Here is a 20228-nt window from a genome sequence, read left to right on the forward strand (position 1 = left end):
ATAGATAGATGGATATATGAGAGATAGGTAGATAAAGCAAGCCAAAACAGTTGAACAAAGATAATGTCAAAGGGTGGTTAATGCTTCTCTAAGAAGCCAAATGTTAGTAATCCTAACCCTAGTACTAGGTGTGGGACACTTTCCTACATGTTTCTATATTTATGCTGATTTGAAACGGTAATAATATATAGGAACGTTTGATGAATGAATACATTTAATTTTTTTACTTTTTCTATGATTATCTAAAACATTAAAAAGGCATTATTTTTAATATTATTCTTGTAAAATTGCCTTGACTCATTAGAAATTAACAATTTAAGAAAAGGTATTTTCAAAAAAATGTGCATGTATACCTATCAATCATATTAAATTATTTTCATAGAATTTTTCGTTATTAATTCATTTTTAGGGTACCTGTGTGCGTGCTCGTCTATATATGTAAAACCTATGTGTAGGATATTGAAGAGGCCAGAAAAGGGCATTGGGTATTATCAGACTAGAGTAGCAGACAGTTGTTAGCCCTCATGTTGGTGCTAAAAATAGAACCAGGTGCTCTGCTCTTAATTGTTGTGTTACCTCTTCAGCTCATCAAATTTTTATTTGCCACAGAGATTAAAGATTGTTACAAATAAAAAGCCAATAACAAATTATTAATTTAAATGTCATTTTGAATTTAACAATCCAGTGTATAGACTCTTATTTAATAATTCTCTTATTTCCAAAAATACTCAAGTGTTTAAATGAAATTTGTATTATGAATTTTATTTGAAGGTCTTGCAAGATTAAAGTTATGGGAAATTTTAATAATAACCAGTGCAAATAAAATGACGAGACAAGTAATGGGTAGTTTACAATATTTTAATATATGTTTAGTTAACTATTTCTGATATTTTTCTCAGATAAATGAGCTAAATAAAATGAGAAAATGGCCTCTTGCCATTCTCTGTGCTCCAATAAAAGGCTGATTTGAAATTCCTATTATTGAAGTTCAAGATTATTACCATGTGATGCAAAATCACATAAAGCACAAACATTTCTAATGATACTGGACACTAGAATCTATGCAGCCTTCCATAGTCTATATATTTAAATAAACATATAAACCTACAGAGATTCAAATACACATTGGTCTATGCTAAATGTCTTGGCCAACCTGTTAAATATAAAAGCAGCTCATCAGTGTGTCAGTTTTTCTATTCACAATGAATGAGAGTAAAAGAATAACAAAATTTATAAATCAGACATGACTATAATCTTTCCCTTTCTCATCACATTACTTTCAATGTTTGATGTGGTATTAACACTATAATTGGTTGTGCTCTCTAATACAAACAAGATAATGTGGTGCTAAATAAAGTTGTAAAATATTTCAAGGCTTAAAACATTAAGACTACCTCACCCTCTCTGAGAAATGGATGGGGAGTAGAGTTGGGGGGAAGGAAGGGGAGCAGGTGGAGGAGAGAAAGAGAAAACTGGGATTGGTATGTAAAATAAGAAGATTGTTTTATAAAATAAAATAAATGAAAAAAATTTCATGAAACTGTGAGCTATATATGGACTGTGAGTTGCAGTTTATGGTAATATATAATGTCAAGAAATCATCAATAAAATAAATAAATTAAAAAAAACATTAAGACTATGAATAAACCTAAATTTTTCTTGGTTTTAATGTTACTGAAAACCTCTCAAATATCTTCCTTTCACAAATGATTTGCAGTTATCTATTACTTCAAAATTAAATAACTAGATCACAATTTTTGTTTAGTTTTGTTATAACTTTCTTTTTATTTATTCTTTATGTCTTTCACGTCATGCCTTCTGATACCACCCACCTTTTTTGTGTTAACTCCTTTTAGGGTTGATCAGAAAATCCAGGTCACTACACTTACTAGATAGAGTTGTTTCACTGAACTACATTCTGAGTGCACCTTTTTTCCAGTCTTTTAAAACCACAAATTATAATTTTTTAAAAAAGTAAGTAGAACAAATTAACTGAGAAAATGTTCAACAATAAATATTTCAACTAAATAATAATTAATAAAATCAACATTGAAGAAGACCACTTGTTAACTGTTGAACTAAGGACACTTGCTCAGCCATGTTCACAGCATATTTATTTATAATAACCAGAAACTAGAAACAACATAGATTTCCCTTAAGTACAGAATGAATAAATAAAATATGGTACATTTACACAGCGGAAGATTACACAGCTCTTAACAACATTGTGAAATTTGCAGGCAAATGGATGAAACTAGAAAAATATCACCCTGTGTGAGGTAATATGACAAACATGGTATGTACTCCATTATAAGTGGACATTAGCTGTTATTAAAGGACAATCATTATAATTAATCCACAGACCCAGAAAGGCTAAGTAACAAAGAGGGCGTTAAGGGGAACAGATGGATCACCCTGAGAAGGTGAAAAAGTATAGGCAGGCAGGCATGTGAACAAGAGGGATCATGTGGGGAAAAGGGAAATGGGGAGAAACTATTGGGAGGCATGACTGGAAATGGGTGGTATTTTGTAGGCAATGAAGAGAGACTTAGTGAAGTGAAAACTTCCTGGAACTTATCAGGGTGACCCAAGCAAGGAATCTTAGTAATGGAGGATACGGAACCTGAACCAGCTATCTTCTGTAACCAGGAAAGACATTCAGTTGTGGTAATGAGGCACTAACCCAGCCACAAAATCAATGTACAAACTGTCCTGCCTGCAGTATATGCTGGGGCAATGATGGTGAATCGGTACTTGTGGGAGTGGCCAACAAATAACTGGTCTAATTTGAAGCCCACTCCAGGAGAGAGTCCCTATGCCCAACCCTGTCTGGGTGGCCAGGAAGCGGAAGCTGAACAGCCCTGAGACTTAGGAACCACCCAAAAATATCAATAAAATTATTCTTAATGATATTCTGCTATACTTATAGATTGGTGCCTAGTCCAATCATTGGAAGAGAGGCTTCCTCAGACTGCTAATGGAAGCAGATGAAGAGAACCACAGTCAAACATTAGGCAGAACCCTATGAAAGAGGAGGAAGAAGGATTATAGGAGCCAAGGACACCAAGAGAACATGGCCCACAGAATCAACTACACAGGGCTCATAGAAAAATCACAGAGAATAAAGTGATAATCTTAGAGCTTGCATGGGTCTGTATTAGGACTTGTACATATATGCTATGGTTGTTTAGCTTGAAAATTTTGTGAGAATCTTAGCAGTGGGAGTGGAGGTATCTCTCTTTTGTCTGATATTAGGGACTCTTTTCCTCCTACTAGGTTGCCATGTCCAGCATTGATATAAGGGTTTGTGTCTAGCAATACTGCATCTTGTGATGGAGGAAGGTCATTGGCTAATAAAGGAACTGCCTTGGCCCATTTCATTGGTTAGAAGATAGGTGGAAGGAGTAAACAGAACAAAACGCTGGGAGGAAGAGGAAGTGAGGTCAGACTCGACAGCTCTCCTCTCCGGAGCAGATGCCTCAGAGAGACGCCATGCTCCCAGCTCCCAGGCAGACGCACACTATGAAGCTCCGACCCAGGATGGACAGAGGCTGGAATCTTCCCGGTAAGCGCACCTAGGGGCGCTATACAGATGATTAGAAATGGGCTAAATTAATGTGTGAGAATTAGCCTAGATAGAAATGGGCCAAGCACTGATTAAATGAATACAGTTTGTGTGTTGTTATTTGGGGGCAAAAGCTAGCCGAGCAGGCGGCTGGGGTGTTGGGGACGCAGCCCCGCCGCCCCTATTACTACAATCTTGCTATGCTTAGTTGGGTGGATATCCCTGAGAGGCTTACTCTTTTCTGAAGTGTCATAGAGGAGGAGTGGATGGTTGTGGGGGAGAATGAGAGGAGGTGGAGGGAGTAGAATCTGTAGTTGGGATGTATTGTATAAGAGAAGATTAAATAGAAAGAAAAAACATTTTAATTGATTCAAATCAATATATCTCAGTAATATATGTGTTATAAAATACATTTTCTCTTTAAAGTTTTTTTTTGCATAATTACATAATGATAAATATTTAAATAAATACAAGTCAAGTATACTTGGGAATATGTGAACATGAAACCGTCAAACAAAAGATTATAAATATCCAGAGAAAACTTAAAAGGCATTATACATTTTACCATATGCCCAAAATACACAGTAGAAATATTTATTGAAAACTTCACCTTCTAGCATTTTTTCAACCTAATCTTACAAAGTGGAAAATTTGTATATGATTACATAATCATGACATTATTTACTGTTGGTACTAGTGTTATAGGATTTGTGTTTTCTTTTATGTAACCTCTTAATTAAATGGCCTTTTAAATATGTTGACCATAATACAAGTCTTAGAGATTTTATTTTTATTTCTTTCATTCTTTTGTTTAACCATGCATGTTGATATTTCAGATGTAAGAGTTTTAGATGGTAAAGGTCCTCATCAACGACATAGTGAGTTTCAGACTAGGCTTACTACTTTGAACCAATCTCAAAACAAAATTGTTCAAAAATCCTGCCTTTTTGTTACCTAAATAAAGCTGAAATATTTCTACTTTATTTGAATTAGTCAGTCTTTCAATGAAACAATCAGGATAAATACTATCAAAGTATCACAGAAGGCTTTAAAAATGATTCAGTTCCTGCACATGAGTGAGATCTGAGAAGCATTAGCACAAACTGGATGTAATCAACATTCTTTGTTGTTGAGATTTTGTCACCACATAGCTCAGGCTCTAAGCTCTGCTCTGTTACTCACTGATATATGATTTTCTTTGATTTTGCTTTCTCCTCTGTGGTAAATCACACCATTGGGGGTTTAGTAACAGTGGAAATCTGTATATCTGTAGAGCTCTTTAAGTACTCATTAAATGATATTTCCTTTCCTTATATCTTTCCTATTAGATAAGATTTAAAGTGCATTTAAGAATATTTTCAAGGATTTGAAAGACCTTATAGTCTAGAAAAATACAGAAAAAAAAAACTTTACTAGATAATTCATTACTATACCAAACTTTCCACGATAAGCAATTCAAGGTATGTAAAAAAAAAAATCTTTGCTTAAAAATTCAAAATGAAATTTTACAGGAGAATATGAAATATGAAATAATGAAAATCAGCAGGAGAATACTTTTCACATTTAAACCACAATAGGTCTTATAATATTTGATTTTTTCAAAAAGTAGAAAGTAAAAGAGGTGCACATTTTCAATAGAAAGATAAAAGAATTCCATAAAGAGTGGCAGAACACTGCAAACAAAACTCAGAATGATAAACTAAGGCATGTGGTATGGTTATATTGGAATTTACTGATCTCATTAGTTGTGTAGTATACAAAATTAATCTCCATATGGGAAAGAGCCAAAACTGCCATCAAAATTTAAGATTCCATGGCATTCCAACTCAATTATAGGAAAACCCTAGATTTCCTATATGTAGCTCATCACTACATATAAACAAGTATGTAATAAAGACAATTACAAGTATTCCTGTTGTTGAAGCATTCATCTAACAACTCTTACTTTGTAAATAATAATTTAATGAATATTGAAGAAACAAAGCTAGTTCAAACAAAAGAAATGTTGGCAAAATGGGCATATAAATTATCACTTGTCTTATTTGTCTTAACATTACACTGCCAAACTAAATTAATATGGTAAAAATAGATGTTCAAAATAATACCTTTATGAAAATATTCAAATAAAATTGAAAAAAAACTTGTAAGAATTTCTCAGTAATAATCTCAGCATGTTAATTGATATTTATAGTCCCAGCACTTTGGAAGCTGATGCAGCAGGATTATTGCAAGTTGGAGTGAAGCCTAAGATATAGAATGTGATTCTGTGTTAAAGAATATTCCCAAATTCAGCTTATAACTAGTCTGAGCTTGCCACAAAAGCTAATGACATGAGTTGGAATCCTGAGACACAGTAGAAAGGGAAGTGACTCCCAACAGCTGTCCTCTGACATTCTCATATATATATTGAGATGCATGCCTGCATAACCGCACACACACACACACACACACACACACACACACGCACAAATGTGATTTTTTTAAATTTTTATTATTTAAAAAGATGTTTATATTTAAATATATTTTGATCATAGTCTTTCCCTTTTCTAAGTTAGTCCAGATCCTCTTGTCCTCCTTACCCACAGAACTTCAATGGTGACAAGAGATGACCAGTTGATACTCACTCTCCCCTACTACTTTGAGTTTCATTTAGATCACCTTCATATGTGTGTGTGTGTGTGTGTATATATATATATATATATATATATATATATATGGAGGTATCTGCCATAATAGGTTTCAATACTACCCCTCAGTTGTTACTTAATTTTAGCTCTCTCATATTCCTTCCAACTATCCCTTCTACCTTTCTGATTCCTATTTGATCCCCCAATTTCAGATCCCCATTTATTCATAAATATCTATTCTATTTCCCTTTCCTAATAAAATCTACTTATTCACTCTAGCCGCTTAATCTATACCTACCTTCTATTCTATGGGTTATAGCATGGTTAATACTGAATTAAAGCGTAAAGCAAAGGACACTGTCACTAAGACACAAAGGCAACCCACCAACTGGGAGAAGATCTTCACCAACCCCGCAACTGACAAAGGTCTGATCTCCAAAATATATAAAGAACTCAAGAAACTAGACCGTAAAAGGCTAATCAACCCAATTATAAAATGGGGCATTGAGCTGAACAGAGAATTCTCAACAGAAGAACTTCAAATGGCCAAAAGACACTTAAGGTCATGCTCAACTTCCTTAGCGATCAGGGAAATGCAAATCAAGACAACTTTAAGATACCATCTTACACCTGTCAGAATGGCTAAAATCAAAAATACCAATGATAGCCTTTGTTGGAGAGGTTGTGGAGAAAGGGGTACACTCATCCATTGCTGGTGGGAATGCAAACTTGTGCAACCTCTTTGGAAGGCAGTATGGCGGTTTCTCAGGAAATTCGGGATCAACTTACCCCTGGACCCAGCAATACCACTCTTTGGAATATACCCAAGAGAGGCCTTATCATACAACAAAAGTATATGCTCTACAATGTTCATAGCAGCATTGTTTGTGATAGCCAGAACCTGGAAACAACCTAGATGCCCTTCAATGGAAGAATGGATGAAGAAAGTATGGAATTTATACATATTAGAGTACTACTCAGCAATAAAAAACAAGGACTTCATGAATTTTGCATACAAATGGATGGAAATAGAAAACACTATCCTGAGTGAGGTAAGCCAGACCCAAAAAGAGGAACATGGGATGTACTCACTCATATTTGGTTTCTAGCCATAAACCAAGGACATTGAGCTTATAATTAGTGATCCTAGAGAAGCTAAATAAGGAGAACCCAAAGAAAAACATATAGGCATCCTCCTGAATATTAACCTTCAGCAAGCGATGAAAGGAGACAGAGACAGAGACCCAAATTGGAGCACAGGACTGAAATCTCAAGGTCCAAATCAGGAGCAGAAGGAGAGAGAGCACGAGCATGGAACTCAGGACCGCGAGGGGTACACCCACACATTGAGACAATGGGGATGTTTTATTGGGAACTCACCAAGGCCAGCTGGCCTGGGTCTGGAAAAGCCTGGGATAAAACCGGACTCTCTGAACATAGCGGACAATGAGGACTACTGAGAACTCAAGAACAATGGCAATGGGTTTCTGATCCTACTGCACGCACTGGCTTTGTGGGAGCCTAGGCAGTTTGGATGCTCAACTTACTAGACCTGGATGGAGGTGGGGGTTCCTTGGACTTCCCACAGGACAGGGAACCCTGATTGCTTTTCGGGCTGGGGGAAGACTTAATTGGGGGAGGGGGAGGGAAATGGGAGGCGGTGGCGGGGAAGAGACAGAAATCTTTAATAAATAAATAAATTAAAAAAAAAGACTGAATTAAAATCTAATACTCACATAAAAGTGAGTACATACCATATTTGTCTTTCTGGATCAAAGGTAACCTTACAGAGGATAATTTTATTCTATTTCCATCCATTTGATACAAATTGTATGATGTCATTTTTAATGGCTGAGAAATACTCCTTTATGTAATGGTACCACATTTTCTTTATCCATTCTTATGATGAGGGACATCTAAATAGTTTCCAAATTCTGCCTATGATAAAGAGAACAACAATGAATATGTTTCCCCAAGTCTCTCTGTGTTATAATAAAGCAACTTTTGGGCATATGCCCAAGAGTGGTATAACTGGATCATGAGGAATATCAATTCTCATCTTTCTAAGGAACCACCACACTGATTTGTATAGTGATTCTACAAATGTTCATGCCCAATAATAACATATGAATGCTGCTTTTGTTCCATATCCTTGCCAGGATGAATTATCACGTATATAATTATCTTAGTAATTCTAACAGATATAAAATGGAATCTCAAAGTAGTTCTGATTTGCATTTCCATGATGACTAAGGATTTTTAATATTTCTTTAGATTGTGGCATTTTTGTCTTGATACCTAGTTTCCAGAAATCATTGTATAGTTTGTATATAAGCACTCTATCAGATCTGTAGCTGGTAAAAATATTTACCTATTCTTTAGGCTGCCGATGTTTGAATAACAATGTCCTGTGCCAGGCAGAGGTTTTGCAGTTTTATAGGATGCCATTGATTAATTATAGCTCTTAGTCTCTGTGCTAATGGTGGTTTGTTCAGAAAGTCTTCTCCTGTGTCAATGAGTTCAAGACTATTTTTCACTTTCTGTGTATCTTGTTTTATGTTGGGGTTTTTGATCTAATTGGACTTGAATTTAATGCAGATCGATAGATATGAATTCTTCTATATACAAATATCCAGCTGGTTTTAGTTATCTTGACTTTTTGTGTTTCCACATGGATCTGAGGATTATCCTTTCAATGACTAAATAAATTGCATTCAAATTTTGATGGAGATTGCATTGAATATGTAGATTGTTTTTGGTAGCATGGCCATTTTTACTGTGTTAATCCTTTTGATCCATGAGCATATGGAAGATCTTATCTTCTGATATTTTCTTCAATTTCTTTCTTCAGTTACCTGAAGTTTTTTTTTTTTTGTTTTTTGTTTTTTTCTTTTTTTTATTGAGAAAATGAGAAAAAAGAAAACAAGTTTCCACCTCCTCCCAGCCTCCCATTTCCCCCCCCTCCTCCCACCCTTCTCCCCCTCCTCCCATCCTTCTCCCCCTCCCCCCACTCCTTTCCCCCTCCCTCTCCAGTCCAAAGAGCAGTCAGGGTGGAGCTGATATATTGGGAGCTCACCAAGGCCAGCTGGACTGTGACTGAAAAAGCATGGGGTAAAACCGGACTCTCTGAACATGGCGAACAATGAGAGCTGATGAGACGCCAAGGACAATTGCAAGGGGTTTTGATCCTATGTAATGTGCTGGCTTTGTGGGAGCCTAGCCAATTTGGATGCTCACCTTCCTAGATATGGACGGAGGGGGGAGGACCTAGGACCTACATGAAGTTTTTATCTTACAAGTCTTTAACTTGCGTTGGTAGACATACCCCTAAAATATTTTATAGTATTTGAGTCTATTTTGAATGGTGTTGCTTCCCTGACTTCTTTCTCAGAAAATTTATCATTTGCATATAGAAAGGGTACTGATTTTTGTGAGTTAGTATTGTATACATATACTTTGCTGAATGTGTGATACTAAAAATTTTAAAATGCATGCAAGTCTCCAACATTTTTTCTGAGAAACAAATAAAGTAGAAGAATGACCATAACAGAATATGTAGGAAATTATGGTTAAAGTGGGATTGTGGCTTTTCTTTCTGTATGATATGGGTATTCTTACAAATGGAATATTACAGTCTTTTAGTAGTATAGATTTTATATATTATCTCTACCTTCAGATTATTTAATATTTGCTTTTTATACTTATGTGCTCTGATACTAAGTACACGTATATATTTACAAATTTGTCTTCTTGATGAAGAGCTCTCTAACATGTTATAGTGACGTAGTTTCCATTTACAGATTTAAATGTATATTTGATGTCAAATGTAATTATGTTTAATTTCTTTGAATGCCACTTGTATGGATTATTTTATTTTATTCACTTTCAGTCCATATACCCTTTTAAAAATGACACATCTCTTGTAGATTTCATTAACTTAGGCAGGTTTTATGGTGTTTATCCATATATTCATTCTGCATCTTTTATTTTTAATGTATATGCATGTGTGAAGTCTCTTGTTAAGTCCAGAGCTCACTGATGCACAATCATTTCTCTAGCCAACTTTACCCACAAACCTCTTGTCTATGACTACTGAGTACTGGGATTATAGGTGAGTATCAGGCCTGCCCAACTTTTACATGAGTTGAAAGTTTGCGTGTGCATGTGAGCACATGTGTGTGTGTGTTTAAAAGTCACTTACTTGCAATCATACACAGAGAGATTACATTAAATACAAAGTGATGAAAGTCAAATAAGATGTGTAGTAGAACTAAATTAATGATATAAGTGTCTTTGGGTATTTCACTTATATAAGATGACATAGTTAAGAAAAATGTCATTGGATTATATATAAATATATTTTATTTTTACACCATCCTGTGAACTTGAACTTACTAAAAAGCAAAAGTTCAAAATATAAGATTTATCGAAATTGGGATTTTGACCAGTGAATCTTTGTTTGATTTGTCTTAGCATTAAGGAATTTCTAGTTCTGTAAATACTTTTTCCATTATAAAGTTAAAATAGTTATATTTAAACATGTTTCATTATCATTGTTTTGCACATGAACATTTTAAAGTTGTTTCATCTTAGACTATCAGCAAAGAAGCTTTCAGCAAATCTCATGTGTCAACGTATTATATTCATCTCAAACTTCTTTTTGTGTTAATTAAATTTATTCATTTATTTTACATCCTGACTGTAGTTTCCCCTTTCTCCTCTCCTTCCATCCCCTTCCCATCCTTCCCTCTGCCTCACCAAAATCTCTCCTCCTCTGTTTTTATTTAGAAAGGGTCACTCCTCCCATGGGTATTAACAAAGCATGGAATATCAATTGAGGTAGACTGAAACTCCTCCCACTGTATTAAGGCTAGAAAAGGCAACCCAGTGGGAGCAATAGGTTCCTAAGAGCCAGAAAAATGCATTAGAAACAGCCCTTGTTCCCATTGCTATGAATCCCACAAGTAGAGAAAGCTACAGACATCTCGTATATATGAAGAGGGCCTAGGTCAGTCCCATGCAGTCTCCCTTGTTGGCAGCTCAGCCTCTGTGAACTCCTATGAGCCCAGGATAGTTAATTCTGTGAATTTTTATTATATCTTTGACCCCCTGGCTCCTATAATTCTTCCTCCCTCTCCTCAGCAAGGTTTCTTGTGCTTGGCATGATGTTTGGTTATGGGTTTCTGCATCTGTTTCGAGGTTACATGAAGGCTCTCTGATGAAAATTGCAGTAGTTACCAATCTAACCTCTTTGTGCCCATGTATTATAGCACGGTTATCCCTTGCTTATCAATTAATATCCACTTATGGATACTTTCTGTGTCTAGGTTATCTCACTTAGGATGATTTTTTCCTGCTTCCATCCATTTGACTTCAAATGTTTTTATGCCAGTGTTTTTAACAGTTGAGTAATACTCAAATTTACTTTATCCATTCTTCAGTTAAGGTTGTTTCCAGGTTCTGGCTATTATGAATAAAGTTGCTATGAACATAGCTTAGCAAGTGTCCTTGTGCTGTAACAGAGCATCCTTTGGGTATATACATAAAAGTTCACCTCAAACTTCTAAATTTATTACCACTGATTTAGTTTCCAATCAACAGAGAAAAATAAGGCATATTTTCTTAGAATCTCTTAAGTAAATAAATTTTAATATTACTTATATTGTAAGTAAAAGCTAATTTTTATTTGAAAATATATATTTAATGATACTTAATATCTTTAACTGAAAGCATGTCTTTATTTTGTTACACACAACTAAAGTGACACAATCCCTTTTTCTTTTTAATTATGTTTTTACTGAGAGTAAAATTACATTTCTCCCTTCCCTTTCGCCCCTCCAAACCTTCCCATATATACCCTTCTTCTTTCACCTTAAAAGTCATATTCCTTTTCTACTAATTACTATTGTAATATTTAACATATATACATACACACATATATATATGTACACACACACACACACACACACATATATACACAAAAAATGCATTTTCTTTCTAGTTCACAAAAGCACTTTCTGAGGCTAAAAGAAATCTGCCTGAAAGAATTGTGTTCTGATTCTTCTGCAGACTTTACAGCAGGCAAGGGAAAAAAAACAATCAGGGTGAGGTAATAATGAAACTCAGCTCAGCCTAATTTTATTTTGACCAGCACTAAACCAGCACTTCTGGAGTCTGGCCTAGACCATTTTCCTTTAGCCATATTTAGGAAAAGCACAATTTTGGGAAAAAAAGTATTCAGGTAGCAATTAACTCACTCCTGAGTTAAACAAATATTAAAACACATCTATATTGAAGTTCTTAGCAAAGTACATATGACTTTATCCATATGATGATTTCTCTTTTACTCAAAAAAATAATGCTTAAGATTAGGACCTAGTGAGAATGACTGGGGTAAACAAAATGTCTGTGAGTGTCAGAATTGTCCTGCTCCTAAGATGATGTAGAAGTCACTTAGGCTGTTGTAAAGCACAAATGTCATCACTCATAAGAATGGATTTTCTGGTCTAAAAGCAATGCTCAAGATCTAGGGGGAAAGTTCTGATATAAGTAAAAACAAAAACTCTGGGAATTATGGGCAAAACCTTTCTCACCAGACAGCAAGGTCACCAGGTTGCAAACTACAACATTCCTGGAATTCCAGGAAGAGCAGCTATACACCTCATTTCATTGATGAGATAAGTGATGTGCTTAACTTTCCTGACTTATCCTGTGCCTATATCTGAGTGTACAAGGTCCTTTGTCCCCTACAGGATTGAGGTTCCAAATACTCAAAATTCAACTGTTAGTTGTACTCTTTGACTATAGCTCTTGCTTCTTGTTAGTCAGCAAATGATATTCTGCTTAAATATTCCCGTCATGGGTAAGAAAAAAGACAAACTGAAAGAAATCACTAATCTACTGACATGGCTCATCTGTACCCACATCAGCTAACAAACCCTTACTGTCTGGTCTACAAGGTTATGTCCAGTGCCCACAGAAAGGCCACAATGTACCTGCGAGGACAAATAAGAAGTCAGGAAGAACATGCAATTTTTTGAGGAAAAGTAGATATCTACAAGCTTCAAACATCTGCACAAAATGTATAATCCTTGTGTATTGCATAGCTCACTGTGGCACAGATCCTTCAGTTCTTGTAGTTAAGTAAAGCAGTCATGTCCTCTTGTTTAGCTTGACATGAAAGACCTTAAATTTCTCAGATACGTGTTTTGGTGTCACAGACTTGGTGATCACGACCAACTACCCATGGATAAGGAACCTGATTAGCACATGATCAGTAGTTTTATTGTGTTTGGTTACAATTTCCTCAATACTGGGATATTCCATGATAGAAAGATTCTCAGCCTTGGCCCAGGAACTAACAAAGAAGAGAAGAGATTTTAGGCAATCACCACAATGTTTTAGGCATGGCAGTGCTTGATCAACTTCTCCTGAGATAGGTATGGGTGGTACTTGATCTTGCTAACTGTGGGCTTATATTTGAAGCTGATTTGTTTATGATACTCTCAGTTGAAGTTAAAGACATGAACTTCTTTAACCAGACCATCATTGACTAACTGCCCCATGACCATCCCAAGTGTCCACAAAATACATGCCATAGTTAGGATTTCTATTGCTATGAAGAGACACCATTACCATGGCAATTTTTTAAAAAGAAAAGCATTTAATTGAAGTGGCAATTTACAGTTTCAGAGGTTTAGTCTGTTATCATTGTGGCAGAGAACACAGTGGTGTTAAAGTAGACATGGTGCTAGGTACAGCTTGGTCAAATAGCAACAGGAAATAGACTCTGTTGAGGGAAGTGTGAGCAAAAGAGACCTCAATCCTGGCCCCCATAGTAACACACTTCCTCCAACAAGGTCACACCCACTCCAACAATGCCACACCTCCTAATAGTACCACTTAATTTGGGGTCTCTTTCTTTTCAAACTACTGCACTCAGTGTCACTGTGAAGCATGTAGTCTGATACACCCAGTAGGAAATAGTCAGGTTTAAGTCTGAAGACTGTTGAGCAGTGAATATGTTAGAGACCCAAGTAATCCAGCTTCAGGTTACTAGATATGCTCTAGTACTCTCTTTCATTGTGCCTTTGTTGTAGAATGTACACCATTATTTCAGCGATAAACTAGCCAGGCACCAGGAACACAGACTGTTGCTCCTCTTTCTACAGAGTGGCACCAAACGTGGTAATTAAATCCACTTAAAAACCTGAGAGGGTTTTTCAAAAAGGGAAAGAGAGTTTAACATAGCTTTTTGCTGTTTGCTAGGACATGCCATAGAGAAATTTCCTGTTTCAACAATAGTGGCAGGGGAAAAAAAGCCACACTATTTTAAAATGCAGCTTCCTGGGCTGTGCTGCCAGTACAAACTCTAGCTATAAAGAATTTCAATGGTTTTTATGGGACTGGATGTTTGTGTGTACATTCGGATCAGAAGAAAGTACTCTGAGACCATGCCAATGGCTCAGTGCTCCCCGCCTGCACCTGGGCAGATGGCAGGATCAGGCTTAGGCAAGCGAGAGAGCATGAGGGATCTCTGCTGCCATACAGAGAGACGTTTCCAGGCTGTGCAGTGCTCTGCATGGCCGATTTGGTTGTAACTCAGATAGAAAGAGTTTCTGTGCTGCACGCTCAGTCTCAGAGTTAAACTGCTGAATATGGCTCCTACCTGGTGGCCCCAGAGTTGCTGAAATGGGACATTCACCATTTTGAAAGTGGAGAGAGGTGGAGCCAACATCCAGAGTAGCCCACCACTCTGAAGCAAAAAGGCGCAACTGATTCAGAGTCACAAGCAGCTCTGCCATGTTGGACTGGGAGCGGCAAGCCCGCAGTACCTGTTTTTGACCTAGGGATGTCACAGTTTAGATTCTTAAGTGCCTAGCGATTTAAAAGCACAAAACAAAATGTTCCTGGACAGTAAAAAATTACAGACAATGCAATAGGACAGATTCAGATATAAAAGACCTCTAAATGGGTCATAGTGTTAGATAGACATACGTAGGCTTGGGATAGAGAAGAAAAAGAATACAGAGAATAAAGTTAATGCCTTAAAAATGTAAAGCCTTAAAGAGACAGAGTATAGATAGTTATAGATTAAAAGAAATAAAGAAAAGCCACAAAACATGGAAAATTCACAGAGTTTGTATTCTGTATATTGTATTTTCTTTGAATTTTTTGACTGTGAAGGAGCTAAATACAGAGAGACATTTCATTATGTGGGCTGCTAAGCTGATCCAACATGTATGTTTTAAAGGTATAATGACTTCAGAATTTGGGACTAAGGATATGATGCTTTTGAAAAGAGGGTCATCTTTTGTTTTCACAGAGTATGAGACCCTATGGATTGCTTCTATCCCAATATGGTATGATAAACCATGCCCTCCTGAAAAGTTGCTGTGAACACCCTCAAAAAATTACTTCACTCAACTGCCGACTGAGATGAACCTGGCACACAGGATACACCATAAAAGACCTGATTAACAGCACCCCTATACAGCAGGAAGAAGTTTGGAGAGAAATAACTGTCCATATTCCCAGATTTTGAATATAAATGTTCTTTTACATTTAAAGGAGATATAATATAGATAAAAATAATTTACATTGGTATAAATTTTGATTTATTAATATAAAGTTAAGGTCAATTTTTGTGATATGTATATGTGTTTCTGCTCTTGATTGAGGTATTGTGATTGTGTAGTTCATTTAAAAATGTAGTATAAGGCCGGGCGATGGTGGCGCACGCCTTTAATCCCAGCACTCGGGAGGCAGAGGCAGGCGGATCTCTGTGAGTTCGAGACCAGCCTGGTCTACAGATCTAGTTCCAGGACAGGCTCCAAAGCCACAGAGAAACCCTGTCTCGAAAAACAAAAACAAAAAAATGTAGTATATAATTAGGAAATATAGGTTGTTAATGGATAATCGTCATTGATAGTCAAATTTGTAGTAATGTTAGTTGGATTTTCTGGATATATAGACATATTTAAGTTAGATAGGCATTCTTCATATCTTTCGAAGACTACAGACTATGGCTGGCATTGAATGTTTTAATAACAGGGCTTTTCATGATAATGAGACACGTCTGCTCCTGGCAGCAGCAATCTACTTCAAGAGGAAGATGGGCATCAAAGAGGCTACTTAGGAGTTTGTTAGTCATTTGGGCAAGAAACTACTCTTGCCTGGACTGCTGCATAAACTGGATACAAAGAACTTGCAGAGAGAGGACTGCTGAACTTGCTTAAAGATGAGATGATACTTTGGGGTTCCTGCTTCATGAAAGAGTCTGCAAGACATTCTTCAGGACACCACAGAAAGTGACTGAATGGTCTCTGAAAATTCCTGCTTTGTGGAAATATCTGCTAGATACTATGGGACTGTAGGCTGAAGATGGATGCTCCAACGGAACAGAGGAATTTTGGGTGACTGTCCAGACAATGAGATGTCTCTGTCATTTCTAGAGTTTTGGAAGTTGCTCACTTCTTGTTTACTTAGGTAATATTATATTCTTCTGGAGTCTTTGATGAAGCTGAAGAATGGTTAGTTATAGTTGTTGTGGGAGCTCCTTCAGCCAATAGCCACTGAAATACCAGCCCACTGGGGCGTGGTCTCACTCCCTTTAAAAAAGAGGCCACTTCCCACTTCTCACACTCTGGCTTCCGGCCCCACTTCCAGTGAGTAGGCTCCATTCCTAATTGCGCAGAGGGCTGTTGTCTGGAACCGTAATCTCTAAGTTCTTCCCCCTTAAAATAAATAACCACTCTAATAATCATAATTCCAAACTGGTGTGGGATTGTTTGTGACTTACAACTTCATAGAGTTATAGTTTTTCTTACTTATAATAAAAGATAAAATAGATCTAAATATTATAACTGTAATTCTTCCTTGATAACTGTTTTGTTATATGCAGTTTTACTATATTAAAGTGAAAGCCTTTCTTTTTTGTTTAAACAGAAAAAGGGAAAATGATGTAGGAGGGTCTTCTGTTTTGTGTTGATTTCATTAGTTAAATAAAGAAGCTTCCTTGGCCTTTTTGATAGGCCAGCCCTTAGGTGGGTAGAGTAGACAGAACAGAATTCTGGGAGAAATAAAGCAAAGTCATGCAGACGCCATGATTCTCTGACCTGAGACGGACGTAGGTTAGGAACTTTCCCTGTAAGCCACCTCCTCATGGTGCTGCACAGATTATTAGAAATGGGTTAATCAAGATGTGAGAATTAGCCAATAAGAGGCTAGAACTAATGGGCCAGGCATTGTTTAAATGAATACAGTTTCCATGTAATTATTTATGGGATTCGCTAGGCGGCTGGATACTGGGAGGTATACAGCCCACTCACCGCTTATTTTTGCAAATGCAAGATACAAAATCAACTCAAAAAAATATTAACCTTCATATATACAAAAGGTAAACAGGCTGAAAAAGAAAAATCAGAGAAACATCACCTATCACAATAGCCACAAATAGCATAAAGTATCTTGGGGTAACACTAACCATGGAAGTGAAAGACTTATTTGACAAGAACTTCAATTCTTTGAAGAAAGAAATTGAAGAGGATACCTGAAAATGGAAAGATCTCCCATGATCTTGAATTTTTAGGATCAACATTGTAAAAATGGCAGTCCTACCAAGGGCAATCTATAGATTCAATGCAATCCCCATCAAGGTCCCAACAAAATTCTTCACAGATCTTGAGAGAACAATTATCAACTTTATATGGAAAAACAAAAAGCCCAGGATAGCCAAAACAATCCCATACAATAAAGGAACTTCTGGAGGCATTACCATCCCTGGTTTTAAGCTCTATTACAAAGCTACAGTATTGAAAACAGCTTGGTATTGGCATAAAAACAGAGATGTTGACCAATGGAATCAAATTGAAGACTTGGATATTAATTCACATACCTATTAACACCTGAATTTTGACCAAGAAGCAAAAAAAACAGTAAAAGAAAGAAACCATCTTTAACAAATGGTGCTGGCATAACTAGATGTTAACCTGTAGAGGAATGAAATAGATCCATATCTATCACCATGAACAAAACTCAAGTCCAAGTGGATTAAAGACTTCAAAATAAATCCAACTACACTGAACCTGATAGAAGAGAAAGTGGGAAGTAGCCCGGAATGCATGGGCACAGGAGACCATTTATTACATATAACCCCAGTAGCACAGACAATAAGAACAACAATAAATAAATAGGACCTCCTGAAACTGAGAAGCTTCTGTAAAGCAAAGGACACAGTCATTAAGACAAAAAGGCAACCTACTGAATGGAAGATCATCACCAACCCCACATCAGACAAAGGACTGATATCCAAAATATATAAAAAAAAAAAAAACTCAAGAAACTAGACATTAAAATTCTAAATAACCCAATTAAAAATGGGGTATTGAACTGAACAGGGAATTCTCAACAGAAGAATTTCAAATGGACAAAAGATACTTAAGGACATGTTCAACTAACTTCCTTAGCTATCAGGGAAATGCAAATCTAAACAACTTTGAGATACAAGCTTACACCTGTCAGAATGGCTAAAATCAAAAACACCAATGATAGCCTAAGCTGGAGAGGTTGTGGAGCAAGGGGAACACTCATCCATTGCTGATGGGAATGCAAACTTGTGCAACCACTTTGGAAATCAGTGTGGTAGTTTCTCAGAAAATTGGTAGTCAACCTACCTCAGGATCCAGCCATACCACTCTTGGGACTTTACCCAAAAGATGTCTAATCATACTACAAAGGCATTTGTTCCACTATGTTCTTAACAGCATTATTTGTAATAACCAGACCCTGGAAACAACCTAGATGCCCCTCAACTGAAAAATGAATAAAGAAAGTGTGGCACATCTACACATTAGAGTACTACTCAGTGGTAAATATAATGATATCTTGAATTTTACATTCAAATGGATGGAAGTAGAAAAGACTATCCTGAGTGGGATAACCCAAACCCAAAAATATCAATATGATACATACACTTCCAACTTTACAAAGCCCTGTATGCATCTACATTAAGAGCATTCTTATTTCTCCTCAGTATCTGCATATTAAATGAAGTTTGTTTCATTACTGACCACCTCTCTGTTATGAAGATATTTGCAAGACACACATGTGTATGAGTGTATGTATGTACACTGTAGATTAGTGTGATATGTGAGGAGTCTATCCAATAATATGACTGTGCATGCACCTATGCATACATGTAGAAGTCAGAACAGGACTTTAGGTGTACTGTGCTATCACTGTCTTCTTTATTCCCTTGAAACAGTGTCTCTCACTGAAAATAAAGTTAGGATTACAGCTAGGAAACCTTAGTGATCCAACTGCCACTACCTCTCATACTCAGCATTTTAGGAGAGTACTGGGATCTAAACTCAGTTCCTCAGCCTTGTGAAGCAAACACTCTTACCCATTGAGTGAGTTGTGTAGCTTCTGGGTTATGATTTAGGGTTATTAATTATGGACTCCCTTGCTCAAGCAAGTTACAAAATGTTATTCACCATAAAAGTACAGGAGACGTGGGAAAGAGCTGTTTTAACTCTCTCCCTGGGTGTTTTTCCTTGCTCATTAATAAAAATTGCATGTAAACAGCTCATTTAACAATGTTATGCAAACTTTTACTCCTTGGAAATTATTATTGCCAACTGTTTAAGATAATAAGGAAACATAGGTTAATAGTTAATCACCTAGTATAATCAAACTTATAGTCTCATTAGGTATGTTTTCAAGGTAAAACAAAGATATATTTTAGATAGACAGGTCATCTTCAAATACTTCAGAGATATGCAGAATATGGCATTTAAAATGCTTTAATAACATAGTCTCTTTTACGACAATGAGACATGTCTTCTCCTGGCAGCACCAATCTACTTCAGAAAATATAATGGACATCAAAAAACTCCACATGGAGTTTACTTTCTTTGTGGCAAAAGTAAACCACTGGGCAAGAAAATGACCCTGCCTTTACTGCTGAAAGTATGTTGTCTTAATTAGACAAACAGGATGCAAAAGAAAAGGACAGCCAAACAGTGTCAAGACAA

At 36.4% G+C, this 20228-nt stretch overlaps 1 pseudogene; it reads right to left on the reverse strand.

Annotated features, from left to right (window-relative positions):
* Positions 1 to 20228, reverse strand: part of LOC142841030 (small ribosomal subunit protein uS12-like) — a 334675-nt pseudogene that overhangs the window by 237122 nt on the left and 77325 nt on the right.

Source organism: Microtus pennsylvanicus, chromosome X, assembly GCF_037038515.1.
Source record: "Microtus pennsylvanicus isolate mMicPen1 chromosome X, mMicPen1.hap1, whole genome shotgun sequence".
Lineage (NCBI taxonomy): Eukaryota > Metazoa > Chordata > Mammalia > Rodentia > Cricetidae > Microtus > Microtus pennsylvanicus.